Source organism: Panthera uncia, chromosome E1, assembly GCF_023721935.1.
Source record: "Panthera uncia isolate 11264 chromosome E1, Puncia_PCG_1.0, whole genome shotgun sequence".
Taxonomy (NCBI): domain Eukaryota; kingdom Metazoa; phylum Chordata; class Mammalia; order Carnivora; family Felidae; genus Panthera; species Panthera uncia.
In genome coordinates, this window is record NC_064814.1 from 34,065,579 (window position 1) to 34,078,708 (window position 13,130).

The following is a 13,130-nucleotide window of genomic DNA, read 5'->3' on the forward strand; positions in this document are numbered from 1 at the left end:
AATAAATAAAAAACGTTGAAAAAAAAATTAAAAAAAAAAATAAAATAAAATAAAAAATAAAAATGTTTCTCTACCCTGGCATAATATTTATTCAAATGCTGAACAGTGTCTCACATAGCAAGTTTTTAATTTTGATGAAATGTCATAGCTAAGAATTCTTTGCCTAATCCAAGGTCACAAAAATTTTGTTTTCTTGTCAAAATTTCAGTTTTATATTTTGCATAGAGGTCTATCATTCGTTTTAAGTTAATTTATGTATAAATTGTGAGGTATCAAACTAACTTTTTTTGCAAACAATGTCCAATTGTTCTAGCAAGATTTCTTGAAGGGAATATTCTTTACTCACTGAGGTCTTTATCCTTTATTCTTTATCCATTGTCAACTTGCCAAAGATGAACTGGCTGTATCTGCATAGGTCTTCACCTGGAAGTATTATTCTAGTCCATCATTTTCTGTGTCTATACTTTCATTAATACCACACTTGCTTGATTACCATAACTTTATATCAAATGTTGAAGAAAGAACCTTTTTTTTCAACATTATTTTGGCTATTCCAATTCCATTCCAAACACAAAATCAGATTTTTTTTTTTTAATTTTAGATAGAGCACATGAGTGGGGAGAGGGGCAAAGGGAGACACAGAGAGAATCTCAAGTGGGCTCCATGTTCAGCACGGAGCTAGATGTGGCACTTCATCCCATTACCCTGGAATCATGACCTGAGCTGAAATCAAGAGTCAGACACTCAACCAACTGAGCCACCCTGGTACCCCAAAATCAGATTTTTGATATTAAAAATTCCTAGGGGGGCATCTGGGTGGCTCAGTCAGTTGGGCAGCCGACTTCGACTCAGGTAATGATCTCATGGCTCATGAGTTCGAGCCCCAGGTCAGGGTCTGTGCTGACAACTCAGAGGCTGGAGCCTGCTTCAGATTCTGTGTCTCCCTCCCTCTCTCTGCCCCTCCCCCACTCACACTCTGTTTCTCTCTGTCTCAAAGGTAAATAAACATTAAAAAAATCTTAAATAAATAAAAATTCTTAGGATTTTGGGGAAGGTTATATTAAGTTTATAAATCAAATTGACTGATGGACAGCTTAACAATATTGAGCCTTCTAATCTATGAACACCTCCTATTTCTTGATATATGTTTTCTTTGACTTCTTATTTTTCCTGTTGAGTACATAAATTATACACATTTTTTATTGGATCCATTATAAATGGTACTTTTTATTTTATCTCAATTGTCAATTATTCCCTGCTGGCATATAGAGACATAATGGACATTTTTTTATATTGACAGATAGTCTGCCAGTTCTAGTCAGGGCTTTTTGTAGATTACACGGAGGTTTCTTTACAGATTATCATGTAGTTTGTGAACAGACATAATTTGATTTTTTCCTTTACAAACTACATGCCTTTTATTTTTCTTCACTTACTACACTGCTGAGGAAAACAGAAATGGGGTGAAGTAATATTCGTGCCTTCCAAATTTTAGGAGAAAGCATTCAATCTTTAAGTATGATGTTAGCTGTAGGTTGTTTTTTTTTTTATAAATACTCTCTATCAAGTGAAGGAGGTTCCTTTCTACTCCTAATTTGTTGATAGTTTTTATAATGAATGAATGTTGAATTGTGTACAGTGTTTTACACCTGTGACATGACTATGCATTTTTTTTTCTTTACTCAATTAATATGGTGAATTTTAGTAAATAATCAAATGTCAAACAAAATCAAACGTCAAACAAAACTTGCATTTCTAGGATAAACTCCACCTGGTCAAAATCCTTTATTATATGCTGCTGGATTCAATTAGCTAAGGTTTTAAGATTTTCATGACTGTTCCTGAGGGTTATTGGTTTGTAGCTTTCTAATCACGAGTTTGTCTGTTTTCAGTATCAGGCTAAAGCTGGTCTTGTGAAACTGAAGAGAGAGATTGCGGAAAACCACTATTATTTCCTACTTAGATTTTCAGTAGAATTTGTCAGTAAAACTATATGGGCCTTTAAAAAAAAAAAAAAAAAAAACCTTTAGGGGCGCCTGGGTGGCTCAGTCGGTTAAGCGGCCGACTTCGACTCAGGTCATGATCTCGCGGTCCATGAGTTAGAGCCCCGCGTCAGGCTCTGTGCTGACAGCTCAGAGCCTGGAGCCTGTTTCAGATTCTGTGTCTCCCTCTCTCTGACCCTCCCCTGTTCATGCTCTGTCTCTCTCTGTCTCAAAAATAAATAAACGTTAAAAAAAATTTTTAAAAATACCTTTAAATATTTTTATTTTAATTTCTTTGTAATTTAAATTTTATTATTTTAAAATGTAAAATTTGGGGGCTTAATTTAAATGTCCTTGGGTGAATTACTTTCTGTAACTCAAGGAAATGGCCTTTATTAATACCTGTAAGGTCTTTGGTGATGTCCACTTTTTCATTGAGGTTATCAACAATTTGTCTTCCCTCTTTTTTTCTTGATCATTCTAGCTAAATGTTTTCAAGGAAATCTATTCTGAGTAGCACTGATTTTCTGATTTCTTTTTTCAATTTCTGCTTTCTCCTATCTTTCTCCTTCTGCTATTAGTATCTTCTGCTACTTCATTTTCCTTGCTTTAGTTTTATTTGCTCTTTCTTTTTTCTGTTTTCTTAAGGTGGAAGCTTAGATTACTTTTTCAGGAACTTTCTTCTTTTTCAGAGTAAGCATATATTGATATAAATTTCCCTGTAAACCTGAATTCCAAAATTTTGACACACTGCCTTTTCTTTTGCATTCAGTTCTAAATGTTTTCTAGATATTTCCTCTTTTACTCATGGGATATTTAAAGATATATTGTTCAGCTTTTCTAAGTATTTGGGTATTTTTCAGGTATCTTTCACATACTAATTTTTAGTGACAAAAGGAATTTGTTAAACCTTGTTTTATATTTGAGAAGAGGTTGTGGTGACTCTTCCATGTATACTTGAAACACCTGGAGTGTTCTATAAAGGTCAGTTAATTCAAGTTTACTGATAGCGTTGTTAGGATCTTCAATATCCTTACTGATTGCCTGCTGTCTTGTTCTACTATTGAATTGAACTGAACACTGAACATTTCCAAGTATAATTGTGGATATGTTTATTATATAGCTCCCAAATACTAAACTTTTAAGTTCACACACATTTAGGATTCTTAGGACATCTTGGCGAACTGCCTCTTTCATCATAATGTCCCACTTTAACCTGGTAATTTCCTTGTTCTGAAGTCTACTTTTCTGATACTGATACCATCACTCTAGCTTTGTTTTGATTGGTGCACTCATGGCATATACTTTTCTATTCTTTCACTTTTATAATCAATATAATTGTACTTAAAATGACTTTGTTTTAGGGGCACCTGGGTGGCTCAGTCGGTAGAGTGTCCAACTTTGGCTCAGGTCATGATCTTGCAGTTCGTGGGTTTGAGCCCCATGTCAGGCTCTGGAGCCTGCTTTGGATTCTGTGCCTCCCTCTCTCTGCCCCTCCCCCACTAATGCTTTGCCTCTCTCTCTCTCTCTCTCTCTCTCTCTCTTTCTCAAAAATAAACATTAAAAAAATGACTTTGTTTTAGGTAATAATTGAGGTCTAATTTGTTTTTTTTTTTTAATCTAATTCTGGACTTATAATTGGTGTTTGTAGTTCATTCACATTTAGCCTAACTTACTGGTTGAGTTTATAGCTACCATTTTATTACTTTTTATTATTTTTCTGATGGTTTCCTTGTTTTTATTCTTTGTTTCTCTGTTCTTGCTTTCTTCCCTTTTTCTGTATGATTTCAATATTTTTAATATCCAATTTTAATTTTTCCATTTCCTTTTTTTGTGTCTCTCTTTAAGTTTCTATCAGCCATTCTTGGAACTATAATACACATATCTAAATTTGTGCATGTTTGTTTATATTTTGTCCAGAATTTATATTTGTTTTCTGTAGGAAGAATGGTTTGTTAGTTTACTCTGCTGTGCCGGAGGCAGAATCACATTTTTTAACTCCTAAAACTTTTGTCTTTTGAAAAAAAATGTATGAAAGAATATTAAGTACTAGTGAGAAGATAATAAGGTAAGCATTTAAATAGAAAGATGAAGTATATCTGAGCTTCTTATTTACTAGGGTAATAAAAGGTACAGTTCTTGTCACGATGTTAAATTAAAAAATACCATACTAGATGCCTATTTCCAAGAGAATACATTTTAGAAAATAAAAAAGTGTTATTTATTGAGATCTACTTCAAATGTATAACAATTTAGATAACATTTAGATAACAATTAGATCCCACCCTGTAACCAGCTATGGTCATGAGGTCACTGACATACTTTATATTCTGTCCATCTTATTGTTGTTAACCGACCAACAAATTTCTAAGGTTGGGCATGAATGCTTAGTTGTCCTTTTGTGAACAATGTTTCTTCACTCCTACTTTTTGCTGAGTTATACTAAGTCTGAATTATCACAATTCTACTATGTTCTGATATCACTTTTCCACTACAAAACTATTTTCTGCACATGATAAACAATTCAATTGAAACATTCTGATAGGAAAATGATGAGCTCATATTTATAATACAAATACATGACTCACCTACTGAAGATAAACTTCATTTCTTCTAGAATCATATCAGTATTTTACTCATAATAAGCACTCCAATAAAAGTCCCTAGTAGCCATATTAAGAAGATTATTGTTTCACATGTGAATGATAATCACAAATGTACACTTTTCAACATGCTCCTAGATTTTCAACATCTGTCTGGTTTCTAATATGTAAAATGAATTCAGATTTTTAGAGAAATGGGCCACTGAAAATGTATCTTTATTATCTTCTGTGTATCCTATCCCAAAAGTTTTTTCCCATTTCCTCATGTAAATGTAGTTTCTGTGATCCACCAATGAACTTACCGTTTTTGACAAAACTTTAAAATAGTAAGAAAAAATGAAATAAAATAAAAATAAAAGAGCAGAGAGAAAAAGAAGAAATAAATAACTAGTATAGTACTATACAATCATGTTTTCTTTTAATTTATAATTTCCTCTTTTGCACACATTCTGCTGGGAGAAAGACAAGCTTTTTTTTTTTTTTTTTCTAGAAAACAAGTTAAAAAGCAGATATACATAAAAGGAAAAACTCGTACAGAGTAGACTGTGGCTTAAGAACTATTTATGCAGCATCAGAAGACTAAACCAGACTCTAGCCTGGCCATAAACTAAAACCCACGCCCCAAATGAGGTGCCAAGCCACAAAAAGCATTTGCGTCATCTGGGAATACAAGGAAAAGAAGGACTTCTAATTATAGGGCCTGGAAGCGGAAGCTTAGAGTGATTAGCTGTTTAGGCGCTGCTGTGTGTTTATCTGGAAGCTTCCTCTCCCTCACTCTCAGCCTCAAGTTTGATAGATGAGCATTAGCATTAGAGGGTGGAGACTGAAGCTGCTGATGGTACATGGCGTTCTCCAAAATCTGAGGTAGATGGAGACTGAACATTAAGGCTTTTGTGGCCTCATAAGAACATAAATCTTTTCAACTGGGCGTCAGCTGGTTAGCCCAAAAGACAAAATTAAAGAGTAGCAAACCTCTACTGGGCATATGTTATAAAATCTTGGAAACATGAGTAGGTAGGTCTTTTTTACCGTATCCTATTTATAACACCTCCCTAATTGTACGGTTCTTTATCACGTGCACACATATGAATTGGAAAACAAATTACCAGCTATTCACACTCTCTTCCAAAAATAGATATAAACACTGATATGCTGGGGCAAATGGAAATCCTTACAGGAATTCAAAATATATCTCTCATAATAATTTTATATTTTGATATTAATTCTTGTGAATTTAATACTTCCCCATCAGTCCTTGTACAGATTAAAAACTTACACATTATCTAATTATCTTTTAAAGTTACTAGCCCAGGGGCACCTGGGTGGCTCAGTCAGTTAAGCCTCTGTCTGACTCTTGATTTCAACTCAGGTCATGATCTCACGGTTCATGGGTTTGAGCACCATGTCGGGCTCTGTGCTGACAGCGCAGAACCTGCTTGGGATTCTCTGTCTCCCTCTCTCTGTCCTTCCCCCTGCCTGTCTGTCTGTCTGTCTCTCTCTCTCTCTCTCACTCTCAAAAATCAATAAATAAATAAACATTAAAAAAAATAAAGTTACTAGTCTAATTTGTAACCATAAAAGCAGAGAAACAGAACCCTAGTACTGATCAAGGTCTTTTAGGTCTTCACATACATAAAATCACAATAATAGCCTATTAAAGTCTGATTTAAAGTAAATGTGAATACTGAAAACAATGTCTCAAAGTCTCCCTGTGGGCAGCGTCAGTGTTAGCAGATTTCTTAAGCTGCTTAAAGATGCTAATAATCAAACTCATCACTGTATTTTTCTAAATTTGTGGTCCAGGATATAGTAAAAGTCTTTCTAAAATTTAAGCTCAAAAACACTGTTAAAGGCACTGATGTACACACTGTCGAACACATAAAACACATGATTCATTTTATCCCTTCCTAAAGTTGCATATAGCCACGATAAAGATAAATTAGACCAAAATATCTGATATGGTTCTTACCAATTTTTTCTATGTAGGAAAAACTAAAATCATAATTGGGTTTCTAGCTCACTTATTTTATAGCTTACTATTTCTATCCTCTTGCGTTTTTAGGAGTCTCAACGTTAAATGTTCTTACATCTTTATTCAAATACTTTGTTTTCCTTCTTTCACTTAGCGTCATGACATATTTAGAGTTCTGAAGACATCTTTGGCTATATCCAATGGGTCTTCATATTAAATATTCTACTATTATTTTAAATGGTCTTTTCATCCAAGAGACATATAGGAAAGTGGTGCATGTCTATGTGTATTTTTTTTTCCAAGTGGCTGAATATATTTTTTCTCAGATTCCAGAAAAGTTTCTAAACTTTATTAACCTTTAATATATAATTTATGTACAATAAATGCAGTCATTTTACTACAGTTTGATGAGTATGACAAGTATATATACACCTAGGCTGCTGCCATTAAGATAGAGCACATGTGATAAAATTCTATTGTGTCCACCTGCTGTCCATCCCATCCCCACTGCCTGGCCCCAGGGAACCACTCATTGGCTTTGTCATTATGAATTAATATTGCCTACTTAAGAATTTCATGTAAATAGATTCACACAATACCTTGTTAAACCTACCACTGTGAGTAACAGTACTACATTCATTTATTTATATTACTGGGTGGCATTCCATTATAAAGACATATAATTTATATATCCATTCGGCAGTTATTTCTCTTTTTGGCTATTGTGAAAGAAACCCCCAGTAGGATTCAAAACAAGTGTCTGTGTGAACATATGTTTTTATTTTTCTTAGGTGAATATTTAGGAGTAGAACTGCTAGCTCATATGTATGTGTAACTTGATAAAAAAAAAAAAAAAAACTGAAAATGTTTAGCCAAAGCAGCTGTATCATTTTAACTTTCTCATGAGCCCCAAGACTCATTAGCATTTGATACTGTTAGTCTTTCAAAATCTTAATCATTTCAGTGAGTATCTGATGATTTCTTATGGTTTTAGTATGCCATATTCCTTGGTGATTGGTGATGTTGAACAGCTTTTCATGTGTTAAGGCTACATGCATATTTTCTTTTGTGACATGACTGTTCAAATCTTTTGTCCATTTTTAATTGTTTTGTCCCTTCATTACATATATATTTATGAATATGATATATAATTATATATGTGTGTGTGTGTGTGTGTGTATATATATATATATATATATATATCATATATGATATTTTCTCCCACTTTATGGTATCCCACTTAATTTTCCTAACAATATCTTTCCCAAGGTGCTTAATTTAAAGAAGAACAATTTTATGGTTTGTGTTTTTGGTGTCCTACCTAAACCTCTTTCTTTATCTCTCCTGGGTCACAATGATATAATCCTTTATTTTATTTTTGAGGATTTACAGTTTAAGATTTTAAATTAAGTCTATGATCAACTTAGAGTTAATTTTTGTGCATGACATTAAGTAAAAGTTTATTTTTTTCCCCAAGTGGATATCCCAGTTGTTCCACCAACATTTTTTCAGACAACTATACCATCCACATTGAATCACCTACTGTTTTGGTCATATATCAAGTGACCATGTGAGTTTAATCAAATTCTGGATTCCATTCCATCCACCTATAACTATATTTGCCCAACACCATACTCTCTAGATTACTGTACAATTAGAGAAGGTCAGATATTTAGGTAGTTTCAGCTTTAAAAATTCACCCACCTTTTTCAGGATCCTTTGAATTTCTATACAATTTTAGAATAAACTTGTGTTGATTACTTTTGATTTAACCATGCACTTTTAATAAAGTTAACGATTAGTGAACAATACTAACACAAAACACTAATAAGATACCAAGGCATAAAAGTGATTAAATATTTTTATAAAATATAATTTTCTTTCATAACTGAATGGTTTTTCTTACCCTATCATATTGTACACCTCACAACATGGCGGGCAAAAACGTAAAATTTTTAGATAAAGTAGAAGAATTGGGAAGATAAGGAAGTATAGATTGGGAAAAGTAATTTGACTCCTGTCTTTATTCAGGAAAAAAACATATCATACAATTTCAGAGTTTTACAACTCTAAGGGCCTTGGAAATAGCATGCCTTCCAGGGCCAGATAGCTTCCCAGGGGAATTCTACCAAACATTTAAAGAAGAGTTAATACTTCTTCTTTTGAAGCTGTTTCAAAAAATGGAAATGGAAGAAAAACTTCAAAATCCATTCTAGGCAGCCAGCATTACCTTGATTCCAAAACCAGACAAAGACCCCACTCAAAATGAGTATTATACACCAATTTCCATGATGAACATGGATGCAAAAATTTTCAACAAGATACTAGAAAACTGAACCCAACAATACATTAAAAGAATTATGTAGCACGATCAAGTAAGATTTATTCCTGGGATGCAAGTGTGGTTCAATGTCTACAAATCAATTGACATGATACATCAGATTAACAAAAGAAAGGATAAGAACTGCATGATCCTCTCTAGCTGCAGTAAAAGCATTTGACAAAATATAGCATCCTGTCTTGATAAAAACCCTTAAAAAAGTAGGGATAGATAGAACATTCCTCAAGATCATACAAGCCATATATGAAAGACCCACAGCTAGTACCATCTTCAATGGGTAAAAACTGAAAGCTTTCCCCCTAAGGTCAGGAACAAGACAGGATGTCCACTCTCACCACTGTTGTTTAACATAGTGTTGGAAGTCCTTGCCTCAGCAATAAGACAACAAAAATAAATTTAAAAGGCACACAAATTGGCAAGAAAGAAGTGAAACTTTCACTCTTCACAGATGACATGACATTCTATGTGGAAAACCCTAAAGACTCCACCAAAAAACTATTAGAACTGATACATGAATTCAACAAAGTCGCAGGATATAAAATCAACATATAGAAATTGGTTCATTTCTATACACCAATAATGAAGCAGCAGGAAGAGAAATTGAAGAATCGATCCCATTTACAACGGCACCAAAAACCATAAAATACCTAGGAATAAACCTAACCAAAGAAGTAAAAGATCTGTATGCTGAAAACTATAGAAAGCTTATGAAAAAAAGTAAAGAAGACACACAGAAATGGAGAAACATTCCATGTTCATGGATCAGAAAACAAATATTGTTAAAATGTCAATACTACCCAAAGCAATCTGCACATTCAATGCAATACCAATCAAAATAACACCAGCATTCTTAACAGAGCTGGAACAAAAATTCTAAAATTTGAATGGGAAGAGAAGCCAAGATGGCAGAACAGCACGGAAGGTTTTTTTTGCATTTCGCATCCATGAAATATAGCCAGATCAACATTAAACCTGCATTCCTGGGGCGCCTGGGTGGCGCAGTCGGGTAGGCGTCCGACTTCATCCAGGTCACGATCTCACGGTCCGTGAGTTCGAGCCCCGCGTCAGGCTCTGGGCTGATGGCTCGGAGCCTGGAGCCTGTTTCCGATTCTGTGTCTCCCTCTCTCTCTGCCCCTCCCCCGTTCATGCTCTGTCTCTCTCTGTCCCAAAAATAAATAAACGTTGAAAAAAATTTTTAAAAAAAAACCTGCATTCCTAGAAAACTGATTTGAGGATTAACACACAATCTGCACAACCTGAACTACAGAACTCAGCAAGTACGTGGCACAGAGAGGTGAACTGGGGGAGAGAGAAGCCGTGGAGGGCAGGGAGCTGTTTTTGCTTGCGGAGAGAGGACAGAGATGGGGGGAGAGTTTGGGAAAAGCATCCCACACACACAAAAGAAGTTGGAGAGAAAGTGGAAATGTGGAAACAGCCACAGGGACTGAACTAAAAAGGGAGAAAGGAGAAAGGAGAGGGTTTAAATTAGATTAAGACTCTATAAACAGGGGGAGCACAGAGTCTGAAATTCTACAGCTCAATACCTGGCAGTGCCCTGGTGGGAAGGGCAAATCCCCAGGAGCAGAGTGGGGTCCAGAAGGTCTTCAGGCTACATGGGGAGAAGCAGTTCCACTGCTGGAAGGATATTTGGTAGAAGCTGTGTGGCCACCTGGCCCAGCAGACCCCAGAGAACAACCACATTCACTGGTGATGGAACAAGGTCATTAAGGGTGAAGCCTGGTGCCAGATGTGTGTTGCGATTTCCCATAATCCCTGAAATGCTGCTGCTACACGATCTTGTGAACTTTTTCTGGGGCAGGCTGGCACCCAACTGCAGTCTCTGGGCATTGGCATCAGCATGGTCCTGCGAACATTCCTGGGTGCGGTGGGCACTCAGCCATTGCTCAGTGAGACTCTCCCCCAGAGGATCTGAGTGGGTCAAAGCCGCAGTCCCTCAGAAGTGAGGGGCTGGGAAACACAGCCACATCTGAGATAAAACGCAAGAGGGAGGTGCCTCCTGGCAACCTGATGGTTTGGTCACAGACAGTGTAAAAGCAGGGAGTAGACAGAGGCCAGAGACAAAGGACGGGTGCACAATTGCTGATTGGGGAGAACAAAGTTCCAATACTAGAGACTGGGTAGCTGGGTGATGCCATTTTCACCCCTCCCATGCATGTGCATATACACCTACAAGCCCCACAACAATCCACCCCAGTAAGCTAAGCAGCATGAATGGACTAACCAAGAAGTTAAAGAGGGAATTAAAAAGTACATAGAAGCCAAAGAAAATGATAACACCACAGCCCAAAACCTCTGGGATGCAGCAAAGGCACTCATAAGAGGAAAGCATATAGCAATCCAGGCCTTCCTAAAGAAGGAATAAAGGTCTCAGATACACAGCCTAACTTTGTATGTCAAAGAGCTGGAAAAAGAACAGCAAATAAAACCTAAAACAAGCAGAAGACAGGAAATAATAAAGATTAGAGCAGAAATCAATGCTATTGAACCCCCCTCCCCCCAAAAAAGAAACAGTAGAACAGATCAATGAAACCAGAAGCTGGTTCTTTGAAAGAATTAACAAAATTGATACACCACTAGCCAATTTGATCAAAAAGAAAAAGAAAGGACCCAAATAAATAAAATAAAAAATGAAAGAGGAGAGATCACAACCAACACAGCAGAAACACAAACAATAATAAGAGAATATTATAAGCAATTATACACCAATAAAATGGGCAATCGACAAATTCCTAGAAACATATAAACTACCAAAACTGAAATAGGAAGAAATAGAAAATTTAAATAGACACATAACCAATAAAGAAATTGAATTAGTAATCAAAAATCTCCCAAAAAAACAAGAGTCCAGGGCCAGATGGCTTTCCAGGGGAATTCTACCAAACATTTAAGGAAGAATTAACACCTATTCTCTTGAAGCTGTTCCAAAAAATAGATATGGAAGGAAAACTTCCGAACTCTTTCTATGAAGCCAGCATTACCTTGATTCCAAAACCAAAGACCCCACTAAAAAGGAGAACTACAGATCAATTTCCCTGATGAACGTGGATGCAAAAATCCTCAACAAGATATTAGCCAACCAGATCCAACAATACATTAAAAAATTATTCACCATGACCAAGTGGGATTTATACCTGGGATGCAGGGCTGGTTCAATATCCATAAAACAATCAGTATGATTCATCACATCAATAAAAAAAAGGACAAGAACCATATGATCCTCTCAATAGATTCAGAGAAAGCATTTGACAAAATACAGCATCATTTCTTGATAAAAACCCTTAAAAAAGTAGGGATAGAAGGAGCATACCTCGAGATCATAAAAGCTATATATGAAAGACTCAACACTAATATCATCTTCAATGGGGAAAAACTGAGAGCTTTCCCCCTAAGGTCAGGAACAAGACAGGGATGTCCATTCTCACCACTGTTATTCAATATCGTATTGGAGGTCTTAGCCTCTGCAATCAGACAACAAAAGAAATAAAAGGCATCCAAATCGGCCAGGAGGAGGTCAAACTTTCACTCTTCGCAGATGACATGATACTGTATATAGAAACCCAAAAGATTCCACCAAAAAACCGCTAGAACTGATCCGTGAATTCAGCAAAGTGGCAGGATAAAAAATCAATGCACAGAATTCAGTTGCATTCCTTTTTTTTTTTTTTTTTAAATTTTTTTTTCAACGTTTTTTATTTATTTTTGGGACAGAGAAAGACAGAGCATGAACGGGGGAGGGGCAGAGAGAGAGGGAGACACAGAATCGGAAACAGGCTCCAGGCTCCGAGCCATCAGCCCAGAGCCTGACGCGGGGCTCGAACTCACAGACCGCGAGATCGTGACCTGGCTGAAGTCGGATGCTTAACCGACTGCGCCACCCAGGCGCCCCTCAGTTGCATTCCTATACACCAACAATGAAGTGACAGAAAGAGAAATCAAGGAATCGATCCCATTTACAATTGTACCAAAAACCGTAAAATACCTACGAATAAATCTAACCAAAGAGGTGAAAAATCTATACACTGAAAACTATAGAAAGTTTATGAAAGAAATTGAAGAAAACACAAAAAATGGAAAAAGATTCCACGGTCCTGGATAGGAAGAACAAATATTATTAAAATGTCAATACTACCCAAAACAATCTACATATTCAATGCAATCTGTATCAAAATAACAACAGCATTCTTCACAGAGCTAGAATAAACAATCCTAAA

The 13,130-nt window shown here is 35.9% G+C and overlaps 1 protein-coding gene across 10 annotated transcripts in view; it reads right to left on the bottom strand.

Annotated features, from left to right (window-relative positions):
- The window catches only part of BCAS3 (BCAS3 microtubule associated cell migration factor), a 611,080-nt gene that overhangs the window by 381,583 nt on the left and 216,367 nt on the right, over positions 1-13,130 (bottom strand). The gene's annotated exons all lie outside the window — the stretch shown is intronic.